We start from the raw sequence: 16,164 nt of genomic DNA, 5'->3' as shown, positions 1-16,164 counted from the left end.
AAATTTTTCTTTTCCCAATCTATAAAAAGGGAAACTAATGATACCTACCATACTGCTGTTAGGTGGATTAAATTAAAGGGTTTAGCATAGTGGCTGGCTTCTAGTAAATACACAATAAGTAACTATTAGCATCATTATTATTATTACTAAGCTTCTTTTAGCAAGTGAGAAAAGTGAAAGTCAAAAAGGGTAATCAACTTTCCCAAGATTATCATATAATCAATAATAGAACCAGTATTCAAGCTCAGGTTCATCTGCCTAAGAATATCTATGGTTCTGGCTCTTCTTTCCAATGATGGAAAAAGAAATGTCTCTGAGTGAATTTGGGTAATGCTTTCAAAGTATAGCACTACATCATTTCTGGTTTCAGGAACTTTTTTCCCCCTAATTTCCATTGTTCTACCCATCAGTGATGCCATTTTCCATGCACATGTTAAGCCCAATTCTCCATGGAAAGACAATGTCATCCATCCCAGGCACAAGTCATGCTTAATAGAGAATGGCAGGACAGGGTCATCAGCAAAGTCTGGATCTCAGCCAGTCCTCCCACATGGAAGGTGAACTCACTGCCACTCAACCTCACTGTCCTGGACATTCTCTAGGAATGAGTGACAGGTCCCACCAGGTGGGCAGTGAAAGGCATGGGGGTGGTGGAGATCGTATGGGAGATGGAAAGAACACATTGGAGATGAGCAAAAGCCAAACAGATGGCATGGCCTCGCTGCAGGTGGCTAAGAAACCACAGCAGCAAGCTGACTAAATGGGCATACATATAGCAGACAGAGCCAGGAGAGGGGCAAAGAAGTCAAGTCCAAAAAGCACCAGGCTTGGCAAAGAACAACCACAGTGCTCATGGACTAATAAAGAACCAAACCCCAGTGATATGAGGGGCACCCACATCAGGGGTCGGGGCACCGTGAAATAAGCAGGAATATAGAGCAGGCAGCAGCTGAGAGCACCAGCCAGAAGCCAGGCAAGCCTAGTTTTCTAAAAAATAAGAAGAAGGGATCACTAACACAAGGATGATGAGTGAAGTTAGAAAGCCTAAGTGGACCAATTCCAAGGAGTCTCCCAATGTCTCAACCAGGCTAAGGGACCAGTTGGATTTCTGTTAGCAGTCCCAGCCTACTTCCCAGACATAGCCATTGTTAATGGGAAGATGCACATATATACAAATATACAGATGCTTGTACATATATAAATATGCATATATTCTCAGATATTCAAAAATGGAATTAGACTGTATATGCATTGTCCAATTTTTTTCACTCCACTATTTCAGGAATATCTTTTCATGTCTGTGCATGTACTGCTGCATGACCATTTTAGTGGCCTTGTTGTATTCCATCATGTATATGAACCACAACCCATTCAGCCACTCCCTACTGAAGGACATGTATGGCAGGGGGTGTACAATGTTCCTCTGTTATAAGCAATACACTAATCATCATTTGTTTCCTTGGGATTAACTCCTAGATGTAGATTAGATTAATTCCTAGATGTCCAGGCAAGACCCAGGACCTTTGAGGTTAGCTCTGAGCCAAAAGCTATTCAAATAATGGTTGTACATCAAACAAAAGTTACCATATTTTCCCAGTTCCACAAAGAGTGCAATAAACAAAATTAAATGGAAGTCTTGGTGATGGAAAATGAAATAGCTAGTGACAAAAAAAGCAGGCAGAGAACACTTATAAACTTGAAACATATACAAATCATGACTTGAGATGACACTTATCTCTAAGTATCATGAGAATTAACTAATGTTGAACTCCTGGAGAATATAAGTGATATATAAATGCTAAACAATTTACGTTTGCTGAACCACTTAGGATGCTTACCTGAAATACCATGTAACACTGATATTCTAGAAGATTAATTCCTCCAAAAGCAAATGACTTCCAAAGTGGCTTGACAAATGACAAAGAAATAGCAGTTTTATGAATCCAATACTGATGTTTTGTGTGACAATGGAACAAACATCCAAAGAGAAAAATCCATCAATATCTCCAGCATAATATTATGGTGACTGGGTAGCTGCACTTGGCTTTCTACAGAAAGCCATACCAATGTAACAGCTTTCCCTAAAGGCACTGGCACATGAAGAAATGGGTTTGCTCTTTCAGTGAGCATTTTGTGAACACTTAGGTTCTGATACTATACTAAATCTTGGGAATACAAAGATAGATAAAAAAAAAAAAAATGATCCCTGCCCTGAGGTCACTAACCCTCACATGATACTTCACCTATGACTTCTATCTTGACAACACCATCCCTGGAGTTGACCTCAGCAACCTGCCAGCCATTCTGCACTCCTCTGTGCCCCTCAAATGCCAAATCCAATCAGTTGCCAAGACTGTCACTGCTCCAATCCCCCATTGGTTAAGAGTTGTAGCTGGGGTGATGACTCCCCTGCACTTCCAGGCTACCTTGGCACTGGAGAACGCCCTGAGGCAGAGAAGCAAGGAGGGTTTGAAATTGTTCTCCATAGCTGTAGCTGAAATCACTGACAGACTCGCGGATGTGATACTGGGTCCCAAGCATTTGCTCCACCAATTGCACTACTCAAGAAGGCCAGAGAACAAAAAGATGATGCATTTAATGGAGAGACAGTGGGGATAAGGGACCAATGTGGGATTGAATAAGAAAGAGAAGGAAAGATGGTAGGAACAGGGACAATGGCGACACAGAAAAGAGAAATTAAAGAGTCCAGAAGCCAAGTGAGAGGAAGTGGTGAGGATCCCAGGAAAAGCTCAATCATCTATTCAGAGGAACATAATGAAGAGCAGAAAGCAGGTTTTTGGACAAATAAGACAGTGCCACTTATTGAAATGGGGTTAGGAGCTCTTAGTGGCCTCCAGGTAACTGTTTGAGTGGACTTTTCAGGTCATGGAGGTAGAAGTCAGGAGGGGATTATGAAACATAGTTGAGAAAATTAGGGGGGAAATAGCACTGGCTTTACCCCCAAATGTAGTTATATTCTTAACAGAAGGATCTGAGAGTTTAAAATTTGAAATTTGCTACTTTGAGGAAAAATAAGCAAAGGCAATTACCTGGCCTATAAATTCCACAGTGACTGGCAACCTCTACTGCTGGAAAAAGTGTGCTTCCTGCACTGATCTGAAATTCCTAATGCAGTATAATTAGAAAGTGAGAGGAGAGGAAAAAGCCAGCACCTAGAAGACCTCTCTCCTTCCAAAATATGCTTCTCACTAACTCACTGATATCTGAAACTCCACAGTTTTGTATCTGGTAGAAGAAAAAAATGAATAACTGGGTATTGAGTGCCACTCTTGTGCTAGCTCTATGCCAGGAGATTTACATACATTATCCCATTTACTTCTCATGACATCCTGTGATATAAAGAGGTTTAATTCCCCATTTTATAGGTGAAAAAATTAAAGCTGAGACTGGTTGAGAAACACTTCCAAGGTCACACAGCTAATAAAAGGCAGAGCCACAACTCAAGCTACACCAAAGTCCCCAATCTATCCCCTACACCATGCTGTATCCATTGAGCTTAAGTAATACTTTATCTCTTGGTAACAATGCCAAAGAGCCTAAAAAAAAAAATCACTTTTACATATCATTTTGTTCATTCATTCAATGCATATCGACTGAACACTTTGTTGGACTCATTCATTCAGCAGGTATTTACAGAGTGTAACAATGTGCCAGGTACTATGCTAGGCACTGAGGATACCTCAGCAAATGACCTAGATGCAGTTCCCTATGCCTTGGTGAGATAAAGGAACACACAACAATTAAATAAAAGAATTACAAATTTCAAATTTTGGAATGTGCTATGAAAAAAAAATGAAGGAGGCTGGGACATAGGACACTAGAGGAAGGGTGGCCCACATTGGAAGGTGACAATTCCAAACAAGCTCCAAAGAATGGGAGGGGCAGCCTGGGAGAAAGGTATTTCAAGCAGCAGGAACAATCCAGGAAAAGACCCCAGAGCATGAAAGAACTTAAAGAAGGCTCATCTGACTGGAGAATACTGAGTGTAGGAAATGGGAATGCAGGATGCTTGAGAATCAGGCAGGGCCCCATCCTGCAGGGATCTATAAGCTCTTTGGGGACACAGGGTTTTATACTGTGTACATAGGAAGCCATGATGGATTTCAAACACAGAAGGGACATGATCCAATTATTTTTTTAAAGATTTACCTGATGCACATGGAAAATGGACTGTCAGAGGCCAATGGTAGAGATAGGGAGAACAGTTTATAGGCTGCCACAATATCTCAGAAAAGAAACAAAGATGGCCTGGATTAGACTGGCAGCATAGAGGTGGAGGGCAGGAGCTGGCTCTGAGATCTTTTGCAGGCTGAGCCAAAAGGGCTTGCCAATAGACCAACTATGGAAAATGAGATACTAGGTTTCTGCTGGACAAATTAGATGGACGGTGAAGCCACATATTGAGATTATTTGATAAGGACAGAAGGGGAACAATAGTTTTTATTTTGAACTCTTGGTTTCTGAAATTTGACTGACCTGTGAAACATCTAAGTGGAGATGTCTAGTAAAAATCCAGCTATGTGAGTCTGGGACTCAAGAGGGAAGTTCAGCTCAGGAGAATCCAATTCTGGAGTTAGAGGAAAGAATAAAGAGAGAGGAGTAGCCCAAACAAGAAGCTGATGTTTAGTGATCTGGATTAAGAAAAGTGGGAAGGAGCAGCTAGTGAGAGGTGTGAGGAGAACCAAGGAGGACGATGTCATGGAAACAAGGCAAGACCACTTTTAGGGCCATTCTAAGGCTGGTGAGGTGAAAGAAGATTCAAGAGTAAAATTATGAATAAAATAGAATTCTCATCCCAGAAGAGTTCACAGTCTGATGAGAAAGAGTAATATGATTGATGAAGGAATAAAAAGCTAGTGCAACATTTATTGAGCACTTATTACATGACAGGAACTAAGCTAAATGATTTACATGCATTATCATCAAAGCCTGTAATGAAGTAGGAATCACTATTATCCTCATTTTACAGATGAGAGAACGAAGACTCAGAAAGAGTAGCTCACCAAAGGTCACTGAGCTAGTAAGGGGGAGAGTCAGGATTTAAAGGTAGGCAGTGCGACTCCCAAGGCACAAGGTATCCACCTCTAGTTGGGGACATAGACAGGTAGCCAATTCCCTTATTACTCTCCTTGGTTCTCTCCTGCCTGACTCCTCTCCCCTGTTCCCATGCAGATCCTGCTTAGGACCTGGGACAGCTCTCCTCCCTGCAGGGACCTTGTTCAACATAGCGATGATGCTCAGAGGCAGCCCCAGCACTGGGGTCCTCACAGCATTGAGCTTTCATGTCCCCTCCACCCCCTCACAGCCACAAGGTTAACATACCAAGACACTAAACCTTGACCAAGGTCCCCATAGATGCCCCAACTCCAAAGTCTGACCTGGGGATAGTTAACCTTTATTTTAAATTAGAAACTAATCAGATCAGTCTTGGGTACTATTAGATGTGAACTGATGTGGCAGAGCAGCAAAGGGAGTAATCATTCCTGATAAAACTGAGAAAAAAAGAAAAAGTTATTTTAGCTTAAATTATTTCCTATAAAACAGTTTTGAAGGTAAAAGGTACTATCTTCTTGTCAGTGTCAACATTTCTCTTGCTGGCAAGTGAAATTATGTTTCTGTCAATGATGAAATATTTCCAAAAGGGAGGCGACGTTTTGTTTGTTTCCTGGCAAGGAATGATTAGGTCTGATGAAACTGGATGCATAAAAGAACATTTCCAGAGGACATGAGTGAACATCACCAAATTTCTACTGTCTGCAATCAGTGTATTCCCAGAACTATTAAACCTTACCTACACTAATTTGACTCAATGGCCTTGATGAATATTTTCCACTGGACTTTTACCCATTGTTTGGGTGATAGATATGGCCAGTGACTGCATGCTGCAACCTTCTCTCTATTACCTACTACCCAAACTCATCACCTAATTGTCAGCAGCCAATATCCAGAGAGACACCTTTGCTCTCTCCCTCATAACATTCAGCAGTATCATCTTCCTGATCCCACCAGGGCTGTGTAGTCTCTCATATATTCATCTGAGTTCAGTTGTATCACAAAATCGAAATAAGTGTGAGAGATTCCTGATCCTGCGTGAAAACACAACATTCATGACTCCTGACCTGAGAGTACTAGGTACTGGGTTTCCAGCTTCACTCTCTCCTCTGTGTGACAGATGACATGCCAACTGAGCCCATCATTAGTTAAGGTCTTCACCTCTAAGTGGGAATCCCAAAGACCTGCAGCTGCAGAGAGGAACAAAAGCAGGGCACCTGGGGGGCTCAGTCAGTTGAGCATCCAACTCTTGATTTTGGCTCAGGTGATGATCCCAGGATCATGGGATCAAGCCCCACACTGAACTCAGCATTGAGCACAGAGCCTGCTTGGGATTTTCTCTCTCTCCCTCTCTCTCTCTCTGCCCCTCCCCCTTTGTGCATGCTTGCATTCTCTCTCTCTCTTTCTCTCAAATAAACTTTTAAAAAATAAGAAAGGAAAAGGAATTTCTCTGAAGGGTGAAAAGCATTCCTCTCAGTGGGAGAGAACCAAGTCTCCTTTATTTCATAATTGCTGAGCTGAAGCTCACACTTGCTTAGCATCCAGTATGAGGTTGCTCCCAGAAATCCCAGAATGAGAAAGAGGAGAACAGTTTAGGGACACATCGATGTGTTTGGACTTAGCAGAAGTGAAATTCTCTCATGTATTAAGGAGCCTCTATGTCCCACCTTATGGTATGGCCCTGGTGCTGTTTTCAGATCTTGTCCTGGCTGATTCTTCTCAAACCAACAGTTGATCTAAGTCATGTACACCTTTTGGAAAGCTGCAAGGGTGCAGCATGCACCGAGCCAAAGTCTGAAGTATATAAGAAGCCAAGAAGGGGTAGGAGAAAAAAGTGAGGAATTCAGAAGGAAGAGTTTAACAATTTTTCATGGATTCATCCAAAGAATATAAGTAAATGGTATTTTTATTCCCAGATAGTCATATAAATAATAAGAACTAAAGAAATTTTGTTTTCTGAATTATGCCATTACACAAAGCATCAAATTTCCTCCTACTTCTGTCCTCTTCCTTCTTCTTCACCCCTATCCCCTCCTCTAAATAAATCAAATTTACAAACTAAGATGTGACTTATTATAACAGGCGACATTACTTTGTGAGCCATCAAGAAAGGGCAAAAAATGTTGCCAGTTATACCCTGACATATATACCTTGTTTTCAGAGATGTTAAAATGTAAAAAAGATGTTTATCATAAAATCTATGAACCACAGCATACATATACTAATGCACACACACATCACACTCATCAATGAATTTCTCTAGCAAGGGCAGAAAAATTGTCATCAAGAACCAATTTTCCAAACAGCTAGATTTGTGCCACTGCTAAAAAGGAGGGGGTGGATAGTTTAAAGTTTATTTTATGGCATATAGTTGCTGCCTGAAGACAACTCAGAACACCATTGGCAGATAATGGACCACATTTCATATCTGAGAAATGTGTCTTATTTTTAAAACTGAAAGCAGAGAAAGTCATTAGATTTGCTTTCACTCTTGCCACAGAATGGCAGGGCAATTTTCATCATATCTGCTCCTTTTTGTTTTCTTCATTTTCCATTTTCTCTTTTCTCTACATTCATCGTTTTCTCACTTTATCATCATTTTTTAACATAAAATCTCATTTAGTTGTCTCGATACCTCATTAATGTGGCCTGCCTCAAAGGTCCTTAATAATAACATATTGTACATGTTTACTACACTTAATAGGAAATAATTTCATTGAAGCCCCTTTGTCTCCTCATTTGCAAGTAATCTTGTGACTCCACACCTGTAATACTGTCCCTGAGAAACTAGTATTTTCAGCATTATACTTGTTTGTTATAACCAGCGAGATGATAATAAGAATTCATGAGGCTGAAAAGCAAGTACCGTGACTCCATCTCCAAATTAGCCCAGTGCCTAGCTATAATGAAGATGATTTGTATTTATGTGGCATAATGTTCCTGACACCTAATAGTGGCTATTTTCTCTTCAAGACTAAGGATTTGTTTAGGTTAACATACTTGCTGCATTGGTTATTTGTTAAAGCCCTCACTAGGTCACTCATACAAAAAGTTGGTGCCAACTAATTGAAATGTAATTATTCATCAAGTCAACATTTATGAAGTGTCCAACTTTTTCCCAGATATTCAGGCAAGCACTGATGATAGCTCAATAGCTGAGACATAGTCTCAGGCCTCAAGTTTAGCAGAAAAGGGAAACATGCTAGAAAAAACATGGCCCAGGGCACCTGGGTGGCTCAGTCTGTTAAGCATCTGACTCTTGATTTTGGCTCAGGTCATTGATCTCTCAGTTTATGGGTTCAAGACTGGCAGAGGGCTCTGTGCTGATGGTGTGGAGCCTGCTTGGGATTCTCTCTCTCCCTCTCCCTCAAAATAAATAAATAAACTTAACAGAAGAAAAAAAAAAAAAAAGAAGAAACATGGCCCAATATATTGGTCTGTACTAGCTGCTATAACAAAATACTACAGACTGAGTAGCTTATAAGATCAAATATTTATTTCTCACAGTTCTGGAGGCTGAAAATCTGAGATAAGACTACCCAGCATGGTCAAGTGAGGGTTCTCTTCTGGGTCACAGACTTCTCATTGTATATTCATATGGTTAAAGGGGCTCAGGAGAGACTTGGGGGTCTCTCTTATTAAGAGTATTAATCACATTTTTTTATGTTTATTTATTTTTGAGAGAGAAAAAGAGACAGAGTGAGTGGGGAGGAGCAGAGAGAGGGAGACACAGAATCCGAAGCAGGCTCCAGGCTCCAAGCTGTCAGCACAAAGCCCAATGTTGGGCTCAAATTCATGAACCATGAGATCATGACCTAAGCCAAAGTCAGATGGTTAACCGACTAAGCCACCCAGGTGCCCCAAGAGTATTAATCACATTTGTAAGGTCTCCACTATCATCACCTAATCACCTCCCAGAGGCCCCACATTCTAACGTCATCACATTGGGCATTAGGATTCAACATATGAATTTTGGGGGGACACAAATACCCAGAATATAGCACTCAACAACCCCTCAGACAGTTAAATCAGCACTGCCCCTCCCATATTTCCCCCATCTGACTAGCACCACCTCCTCTGAATCTTTCTTCTCCTCAAGTAAGAGAGCCCAAGCCTAGGACAACAGTACTCCCACTTCCTAATTCCACAGACATGCACAAAATACATCCGTAAGAAAGAAAGAAAAATGGAAATATCAATGAGAGGCATGGCCTATTCCATTATTTATGTCTTCAGCTGCATTTCCCTAAGCCCTTCAAACAAACAAACAAACAAACAAACAAAACTAGAATGTGTTTCAGTTACAGTTTAACCACTGATTATGGACATTTTCAAATCTACAAAGTAGAATAAAATATGAACCCCATGTACCAATGCCCAGCTTCAATAATTACCAACAATTCTGCCATTTTGCATTTAGCTCTGCTCCCTGCCTTATTTATTATTGTAGTTCAAAGCCAATCCCAACTGCTACCACTTCATCCATAAATATTTCAGCACATATCTCAAAGTGATTGACACATTTTTCTTTTTAATATCACCAACACTGCCATTATCTCACCAAACAAAATTAACAAGAATTTCTTATTCTCACCTAATAACCTGTCTTATTTTTCCCTGGGTTCAAAACTGTATTTTTATAGTAAATTTATTTAAATCAGGAGCCAAAGCCCACAAACAGCATTTATTAGTGTCTTAAGTCTCTTTTAATCCAAAACAGTTTTTTCTCCCTTTCTTCTCCATACATTTGTTGAAGAAAATTAGTTATCATCATTGTGGATTCATCCAACACACTTCCCTTTCTGCTGCATTTTCTATAAACTGGTAATTGGATCTAGAGACCCCTAGGTTCAGTATTTTTAGCAACAGCATGCCATAGATAATGCTGTGATTTCTTACTGTACCACATCAGGAGGCAAAGAATGTCTGGGGTTTTTTCACTTTTCGTGATAATCAATGAGTTCAGGAGAGGTCAACCTGATTCACCCACTAAAAAATCTCCCCATGACCTTTCACCTAGTGTTTGTGGTAACTATTGATAATCACTGCTTAGAGCCACTATTCCATTAGCGATTTTATTTCAATCACAAGTATACTGCAGAGTGAGACCATTTACCCTTCTACTGGTTAAGCTAAATCACAAAAAAAGAAATTTCAAAACATTTTTTAAAAGCACAAAAACGGGGCACCTGGGTGGCTCAGTCGGTTAAGCGGCCGACTTCGGCTCAAGTCATGATTTCGCAATCCGTGAGTTCAGGCCCCACGTCGGGCTCTGTGCTGACAGCTCAGAGCCTGGAGCCTGTTTCGGATTCTGTATCTCCCTCTCTCTGACCCTCCCCCGTTCATGCTCTGTCTCTCTCTGTCTCAAAAAAAAAAAAAAAAAAAAAAAAAAAGTTAAAAAAAATTTTTTTAAAAATAAATAAAAGCACAAAAACACTTGAGACAGTTGAAAAGTGGCATTTTTCAACCTACAGATTCCTCTACCTCTTTCGAGAACAAGAATACCTAAACATTTCACAGCTCCCTTACTTGATTATAGTCGTACTTTTTATACCTACTGATTAGGAAAATTTAAATGATGAAAATCTTCTATGAATCCAGTGACCTTCTAGACATATTTCTATTATTTTGGTCATAGCAGTACTCTAAACACACTTGAGACTTAGCAAAATCATGTCATAGGAATAAAATAAAACACTTTACAAAGTATGTAAGTTGCAATCTTTCCCCCTTCTGTCTTACATTCTAAATCATGCCCTGCTCCAGAGAGGAAAGATTCTAAGTTGCTGGTCCAGCACTATAGTCTCCTCTGCAGTACAGATCCCCAGTAATTAGCAAGAGCACATATGCAGAGGGTGGGTGTTGACACATAATTCAGCCCAAAGAAGCCAGAGAGTATACAATAAAGAGTTAATCAAGAAAGAGGAAGAGGGGCGCCTGGGTGGCTCAGTCGGTTAAGCGTCCGACTTAGGCTCAGGTCATGATCTCACGGTCCATGAGTTCAAGCCCCGCATCGGGCTCTGTGCTGACAGCTCAGAGCCTGGAGCCTGTTTCAGATTCTGTGTCTCCCTCTCTCTGACCCTCCCCCGTTCATGCTCTGTCTCTCTCTGTCTCAAAAATAAATAAACATTAAAAAAAATTTTTTTAAATTAAAAAAAAAGAAAGAGGAAGAATCTTTCTAGGCTAAGTGTCAGGGAAAGTCTGTGGGAGTTTACAGAGAACAAAGAGCAAAATTTTATTTTTTGGCGGATTTGCTTCCCTCTCTTCCCTCTACACTTTCACATTTCCAAAAAAGACTTCAAAAGTGTCAAATTCCTATGCTGATTATTGTAGACAGCAGGTTTACATGACTTATACATGAATATGTGAGGCACAGTGCTGATTCAGTAGATCATGTTTCCTTAGGGATCTACAATTCAAGGCAGCCCCCTGTCCTTCCCCCAACCTCAATGGGCTCCACAGTCAAGCAATTGCTCACTGTGGGTATCTAGTACTTTGGTTCCTAACACTTTACCTGTTGGCTCTGACATTGTCACCATCCCACAGTAGCATCAAAAGTATGCTCTATTAAGCGCCCTGTCTATATAAATGCAGAAGCAAACAAGTATATTCCCCCCACAGGGCATCATTTAAGCTAGAGCTTGGTGCCCCAAGACCAATCAGACATCCCATACAACCATCAGTCTATTGGTCATCAGGATAAGAAGCTCCACAGGCCTACTCTCCTGCTGAGGCCAAAAACACACTGAGTACAACCACTTGCATAGGCTGGTTGATCACTGATTAGATACTAGGCTAATTGGGCCAGTGACTTCTGTTTGGAGCATGCACCCTTTGCAGCCCCAAACTCAACCTTCCTTCACCTATACAGTAGGCCACTTGACACTTCTGCTGATATTCTTCACTCTGTGAAGCCATTTATTCAAAAACTCATGAAGTGAGACTCTTGAAACTGTGAAGAAATTATCTGTTCCAAGCAGAGCTGGCTTTACAGAGATGCTTAGAAAATAAGGTGTAGCTTCAATCCATCCATCATAGAGAATTTGCAAAACATCTTGGATGAATCCATTTCCTGGGAAGATAGCTCAGAAGTGGCAGGGGGCAACAGGAACATGAAGGGAATGGTTAGGCTGCCAGCTAAGCATGGGTTCCTGTCCCAATCCTTAAATCCAGTTTTGTTAAATGATGCTTTTCCTAATATTAAAAATCCAGAGAGGACAACTTGCCATGATCCAAAAGGCTAAATTCACTTTCTTCATCAAGCCTCTAACCCAATACTCCTAACTTTTGTATAAAATTGATCAACCAGAACAAATTCCTACAATGCAAATCAGTGGGAAGAAAATAAAACAGTATTATGACGGCACTGATTCCAGTCTTGAGAAATCAATCTCAACAAGAAAAACCATGTAACATTTCTCTTAGAGAGCCACTTCTTCTGATCCCCCCCTCACCCAAGTGGAAGTGAACAGTAATAAAGTCAGGCTCAGAATTCATTCATTCACTCACTCATTCATTCATTCATTCCTTCAACAAATGCTTACTGGACACCCCTGTGCTAGGAGGTACAGAGATGAACAGGACAGAGTGCCACTGGTTTGATTTCTTGATCTAACTATGCCAGTAACCTCAGAACCACATGGTGAGATGATCCCACAAGACAAGAGAATCTATCTACCACGCTATGGGTGTAACATACTAATTTTTTAGTGGGGAGCAAGGGTGTGCCTTTGGAGACTTGCTTTTGTTCTTGATTTACTGCAGCCACAGGCTGTGACGCTGGAGTAAGCAGAGACTGTGTCTCACTTACCCCCCAAGACACTCCATGCCTCAGCTTTCTGGGTTTTCCTTGTCCAAAACTCTCACCCAAGAATTGCAGTCAAGACCTCCTCCCCAGAGAAACTGAGGGGGGGGGGAAAGAGGAAGAAAGGTGACTTTTAACAAAGACCTACTCCTGATGAGTGAGGATAGCAAAGATGAGATGTTAAAGGTGAAATCCAGGCTCTATTTTATTAATTAAATAAAATTTTATTTGAGATCATTGTAGATTCACATGTAGTTGTAAGAAATCATAGAGAGAGACACTTTTATACTTTTTCCAAGTTTCCTCCCAACGGTAACATTTTACAAAACTATACTACAGCAACCAGGATATTGACATTCATACAATCCACCAGTCTTACTCAGATTTCTCAGTTTTACTTGTACTAATTTTTGTGTCTATTAAGTTCTATACAATTGGCCTGGGCAGGTTCATGTATTTAATACCATAGTAAAGAACATACAGTTCCAACACCAAAGGATCCTTCCTGTTGTCCTTTTATGACCACACCCACCTCCCTCTGCCATTTCTAACACCTGACAACCACTAAACCTGTCTTTCATTTCCAATTTTTGTCACTTCAAACTGTTACATGAATAGAATTACACAATATGAAACTTTCTTGAGATTGCCTTTTTCTGCTCAACATCATGCCTTGGCTATTCCTTCAAGACATTGCAATGAATGGATAGTTTGTTCTTTTTTATTGGTAAGTAGATTCTTTGGTAGGGATTTACTATAGTTTAGCCCACCATTCACTGAAGAACATTTGGGCCATTTCCAGTTTGGAGCTATTATGAATAAAGATAATATAAACATTTATGTACGTGTTTTTAAATGTTGATGGATATAGACTTTAGAGACTACATTCTGGCATGGGCCTCATTTTTCCTTTATTTCATTTTTTTATTGAAATATAATTAACATACCATATTACATTGGTTTCATGTGTACCACATAGTGGTTTTAAACTTGTACATGTGGTGAACTGATCATGGTATGTCTAGTTACCATTTGTCAACATACAAAACTAATACGATATTACTGACTATATTTGCCATGCTGTTCACTACATCCCCATAACATATTTATTTTATAATGGAAAGTTTGTAACTATTGATCCCTTTCACCCATTTTGTTCCCCTCTCCCCTATAGCAACTAATAATCTTTTGTCTTTATCTGTGAGTCTAGGTTTTATGTATTTACTTAGCTTTTTAGATTCCACTTATAAATGAAATCATGTGATATGTTTTTTTTTTTCTTGGTCTGACGTATTTCACTTAGTGTAATAACCTCAAGGTCCAACCATATTGTCACAAATTGCAAGATTTCACTCTTTTACATGGTTCAGTAGTATTCCTGTCTGCATGTGTGTCCTTCAGTGCCATGTCCTGAGTAGGGAAGCTCTTCTTTGTAGGAAGATATATATATATATATATATATATATATATATATATATATATATACACACACACACACACACACACACACACACACACACACACACACACAACTTCTTTACCCATTCATCTATCGATGTACAATAAGTTTGTTTTCATATTTTTGGCTATTGTAAATAACACTTCAGTGAACATATGGGTGCATATATCTTTCTGAATTAGTTTTTTGTTTTATTTCCCTCAAATAGATACCCAAAAGCAGAATTGCTAGTTCATATAGTTCCATTTTTAATTTTTTGAGGAAATTCCATACTGTTTTCTATAATGTTTACACTAATTTACACTCCCACCAACAGTGCATGAGGGTTCCCTTTTTTCCACATCCTCACCAACACTTGTTGTTTCTTGTCTTTTTGATACTAGCCATTCTAAATGGTGTGAGGTGATATTTCATTGTGGTTTTGATATTTATTTTTCTGATGACTAGTGATGCTGAGCATTTTTTTGGTGCCTGTTGACCATCTGTATGTCTTCTTGGGAAAAATGTCTATTTATGTCTTCTGTCCACTTTTTAATCAGATTGTTTTATTATTGAGTTGTATGGGTTCTTTGCATATTTGGATATTTTGGATATTGACCCTTTATTGAATATATAATTTGCAAATATCTTCTCCTTTGTCTTTTCATTTTGTTGATGGTTTCCCTCACTGCTTAAAAAAAAAAAAAAAGAAAAGAAAAGCTTTTAGGTTTGACATAGTCCCATTTATTTATTTTGCCCTTGTCTTAGAGTAAGATCCAAGAAAACTTCACTAAGACATGTCAAGGAGCTTACCGTTTATGTTTTCTTCTAGATATTTTACAGTTTCAGGTTTTGTCCATTTTGAATATGGTATAAGATAGTGGTCCAATTTCATTCTTTTGCATGTGGCTGTTCAGTTTTCCCAACACCATTGATTTAAGAGACTATCTTTTCCCCATTGCAAACTTTTGCCCCCTTTGTCATAAACTAATTGGCCATGTATTTCTGGGCTCTCTATTCTGTTCTATTGATCTATGTGTCTGTTTTTATACCAATATCTCACTGTTTTGATTACTACAGTTTCATAGTATAGTTTGAAGTCAGGGAGCGTGATACCTCTAACTTGTTCTGTCTCAAGACTGCTTTGTCTAGTCAGGCTTTTTTGTGGTTCTAATATAAATTTCAGAATTATTTGTTCTAATTCTGTGAAAAATGCCATTGGAATTGTGATGGAGACTGCACTGAATCTGTAGATTGCTTTGGGTAGCAAGGCAATTTAGCAGTACTAATTCTTCCAATCCAAGAGCATGGAAGAACTCTCCATATAGTTGGGTCTTCTTCCATTTCTTTCATTGGTGTCTTAGAGTTTTCAGTATTCGGTCTTTTCGCCTTTTAGTAAAATTTACTTGTAGGTACTTTATTCTATTTGATGCAATTATCAATGGGATTGTTTTCTTGATTTTTCTTTCTCATAATCTGTTATAAGTGTATAGAAAAGTAACACAATTTTGTATATAGATTTTGTACCCTGCAATTGTACTAAATTCACTTATTAGCTCTAATAGTTTTTTGGTGGCCTTGTAAAATAAGTTTGAAAGTGTTCCTTTCTTTTCAATTTTTGGAAGAGTTTGAAAGGGATAGGTATTAAATCTTCTTTGAATGTTTGGTCTCTTGTCCTTTTGAATTTGGAACATATTCCTCGGTCTCTTCATTTTTCCAGGTTCTCCGTGTTTCTTCTTATATATTAGATGAAGGAGCTACCTCTCCCAGTCTTGAAGGAGTAGCTGGATGTAGGAGAGGACCTGTGGGGCTTGCAAGCATAATCCCCCCACCTCACCACCACAGCAGG

General features: G+C 39.5%; 1 long non-coding RNA gene across 5 annotated transcripts in view; it reads right to left on the bottom strand.

Moving 5' to 3' along the window:
- LOC122240901 overlaps positions 1-16,164 on the bottom strand; it is a 324,657-nt gene that overhangs the window by 178,492 nt on the left and 130,001 nt on the right. For 3 of the 5 annotated variants that reach the window (XR_006220680.1, XR_006220678.1, XR_006220681.1), the window contains exon 4: positions 6,741-6,867. The exons of the other annotated variants lie outside the window; for them this stretch is intronic. This is a non-coding gene — a long non-coding RNA (uncharacterized LOC122240901). The remainder of the gene's footprint in view (positions 1-6,740; positions 6,868-16,164) is intronic. 5 annotated transcript variants of the gene reach the window in all.

The sequence above is a fragment of the Panthera tigris genome, chromosome C1, assembly GCF_018350195.1.
Source record: "Panthera tigris isolate Pti1 chromosome C1, P.tigris_Pti1_mat1.1, whole genome shotgun sequence".
In the NCBI taxonomy this organism is placed as follows: Eukaryota; Metazoa; Chordata; class Mammalia; order Carnivora; family Felidae; genus Panthera; species Panthera tigris.
The sequence above is the reverse complement of the archived record's forward strand: the minus strand, read 5'-3'. Positions and strand labels throughout refer to the sequence as shown.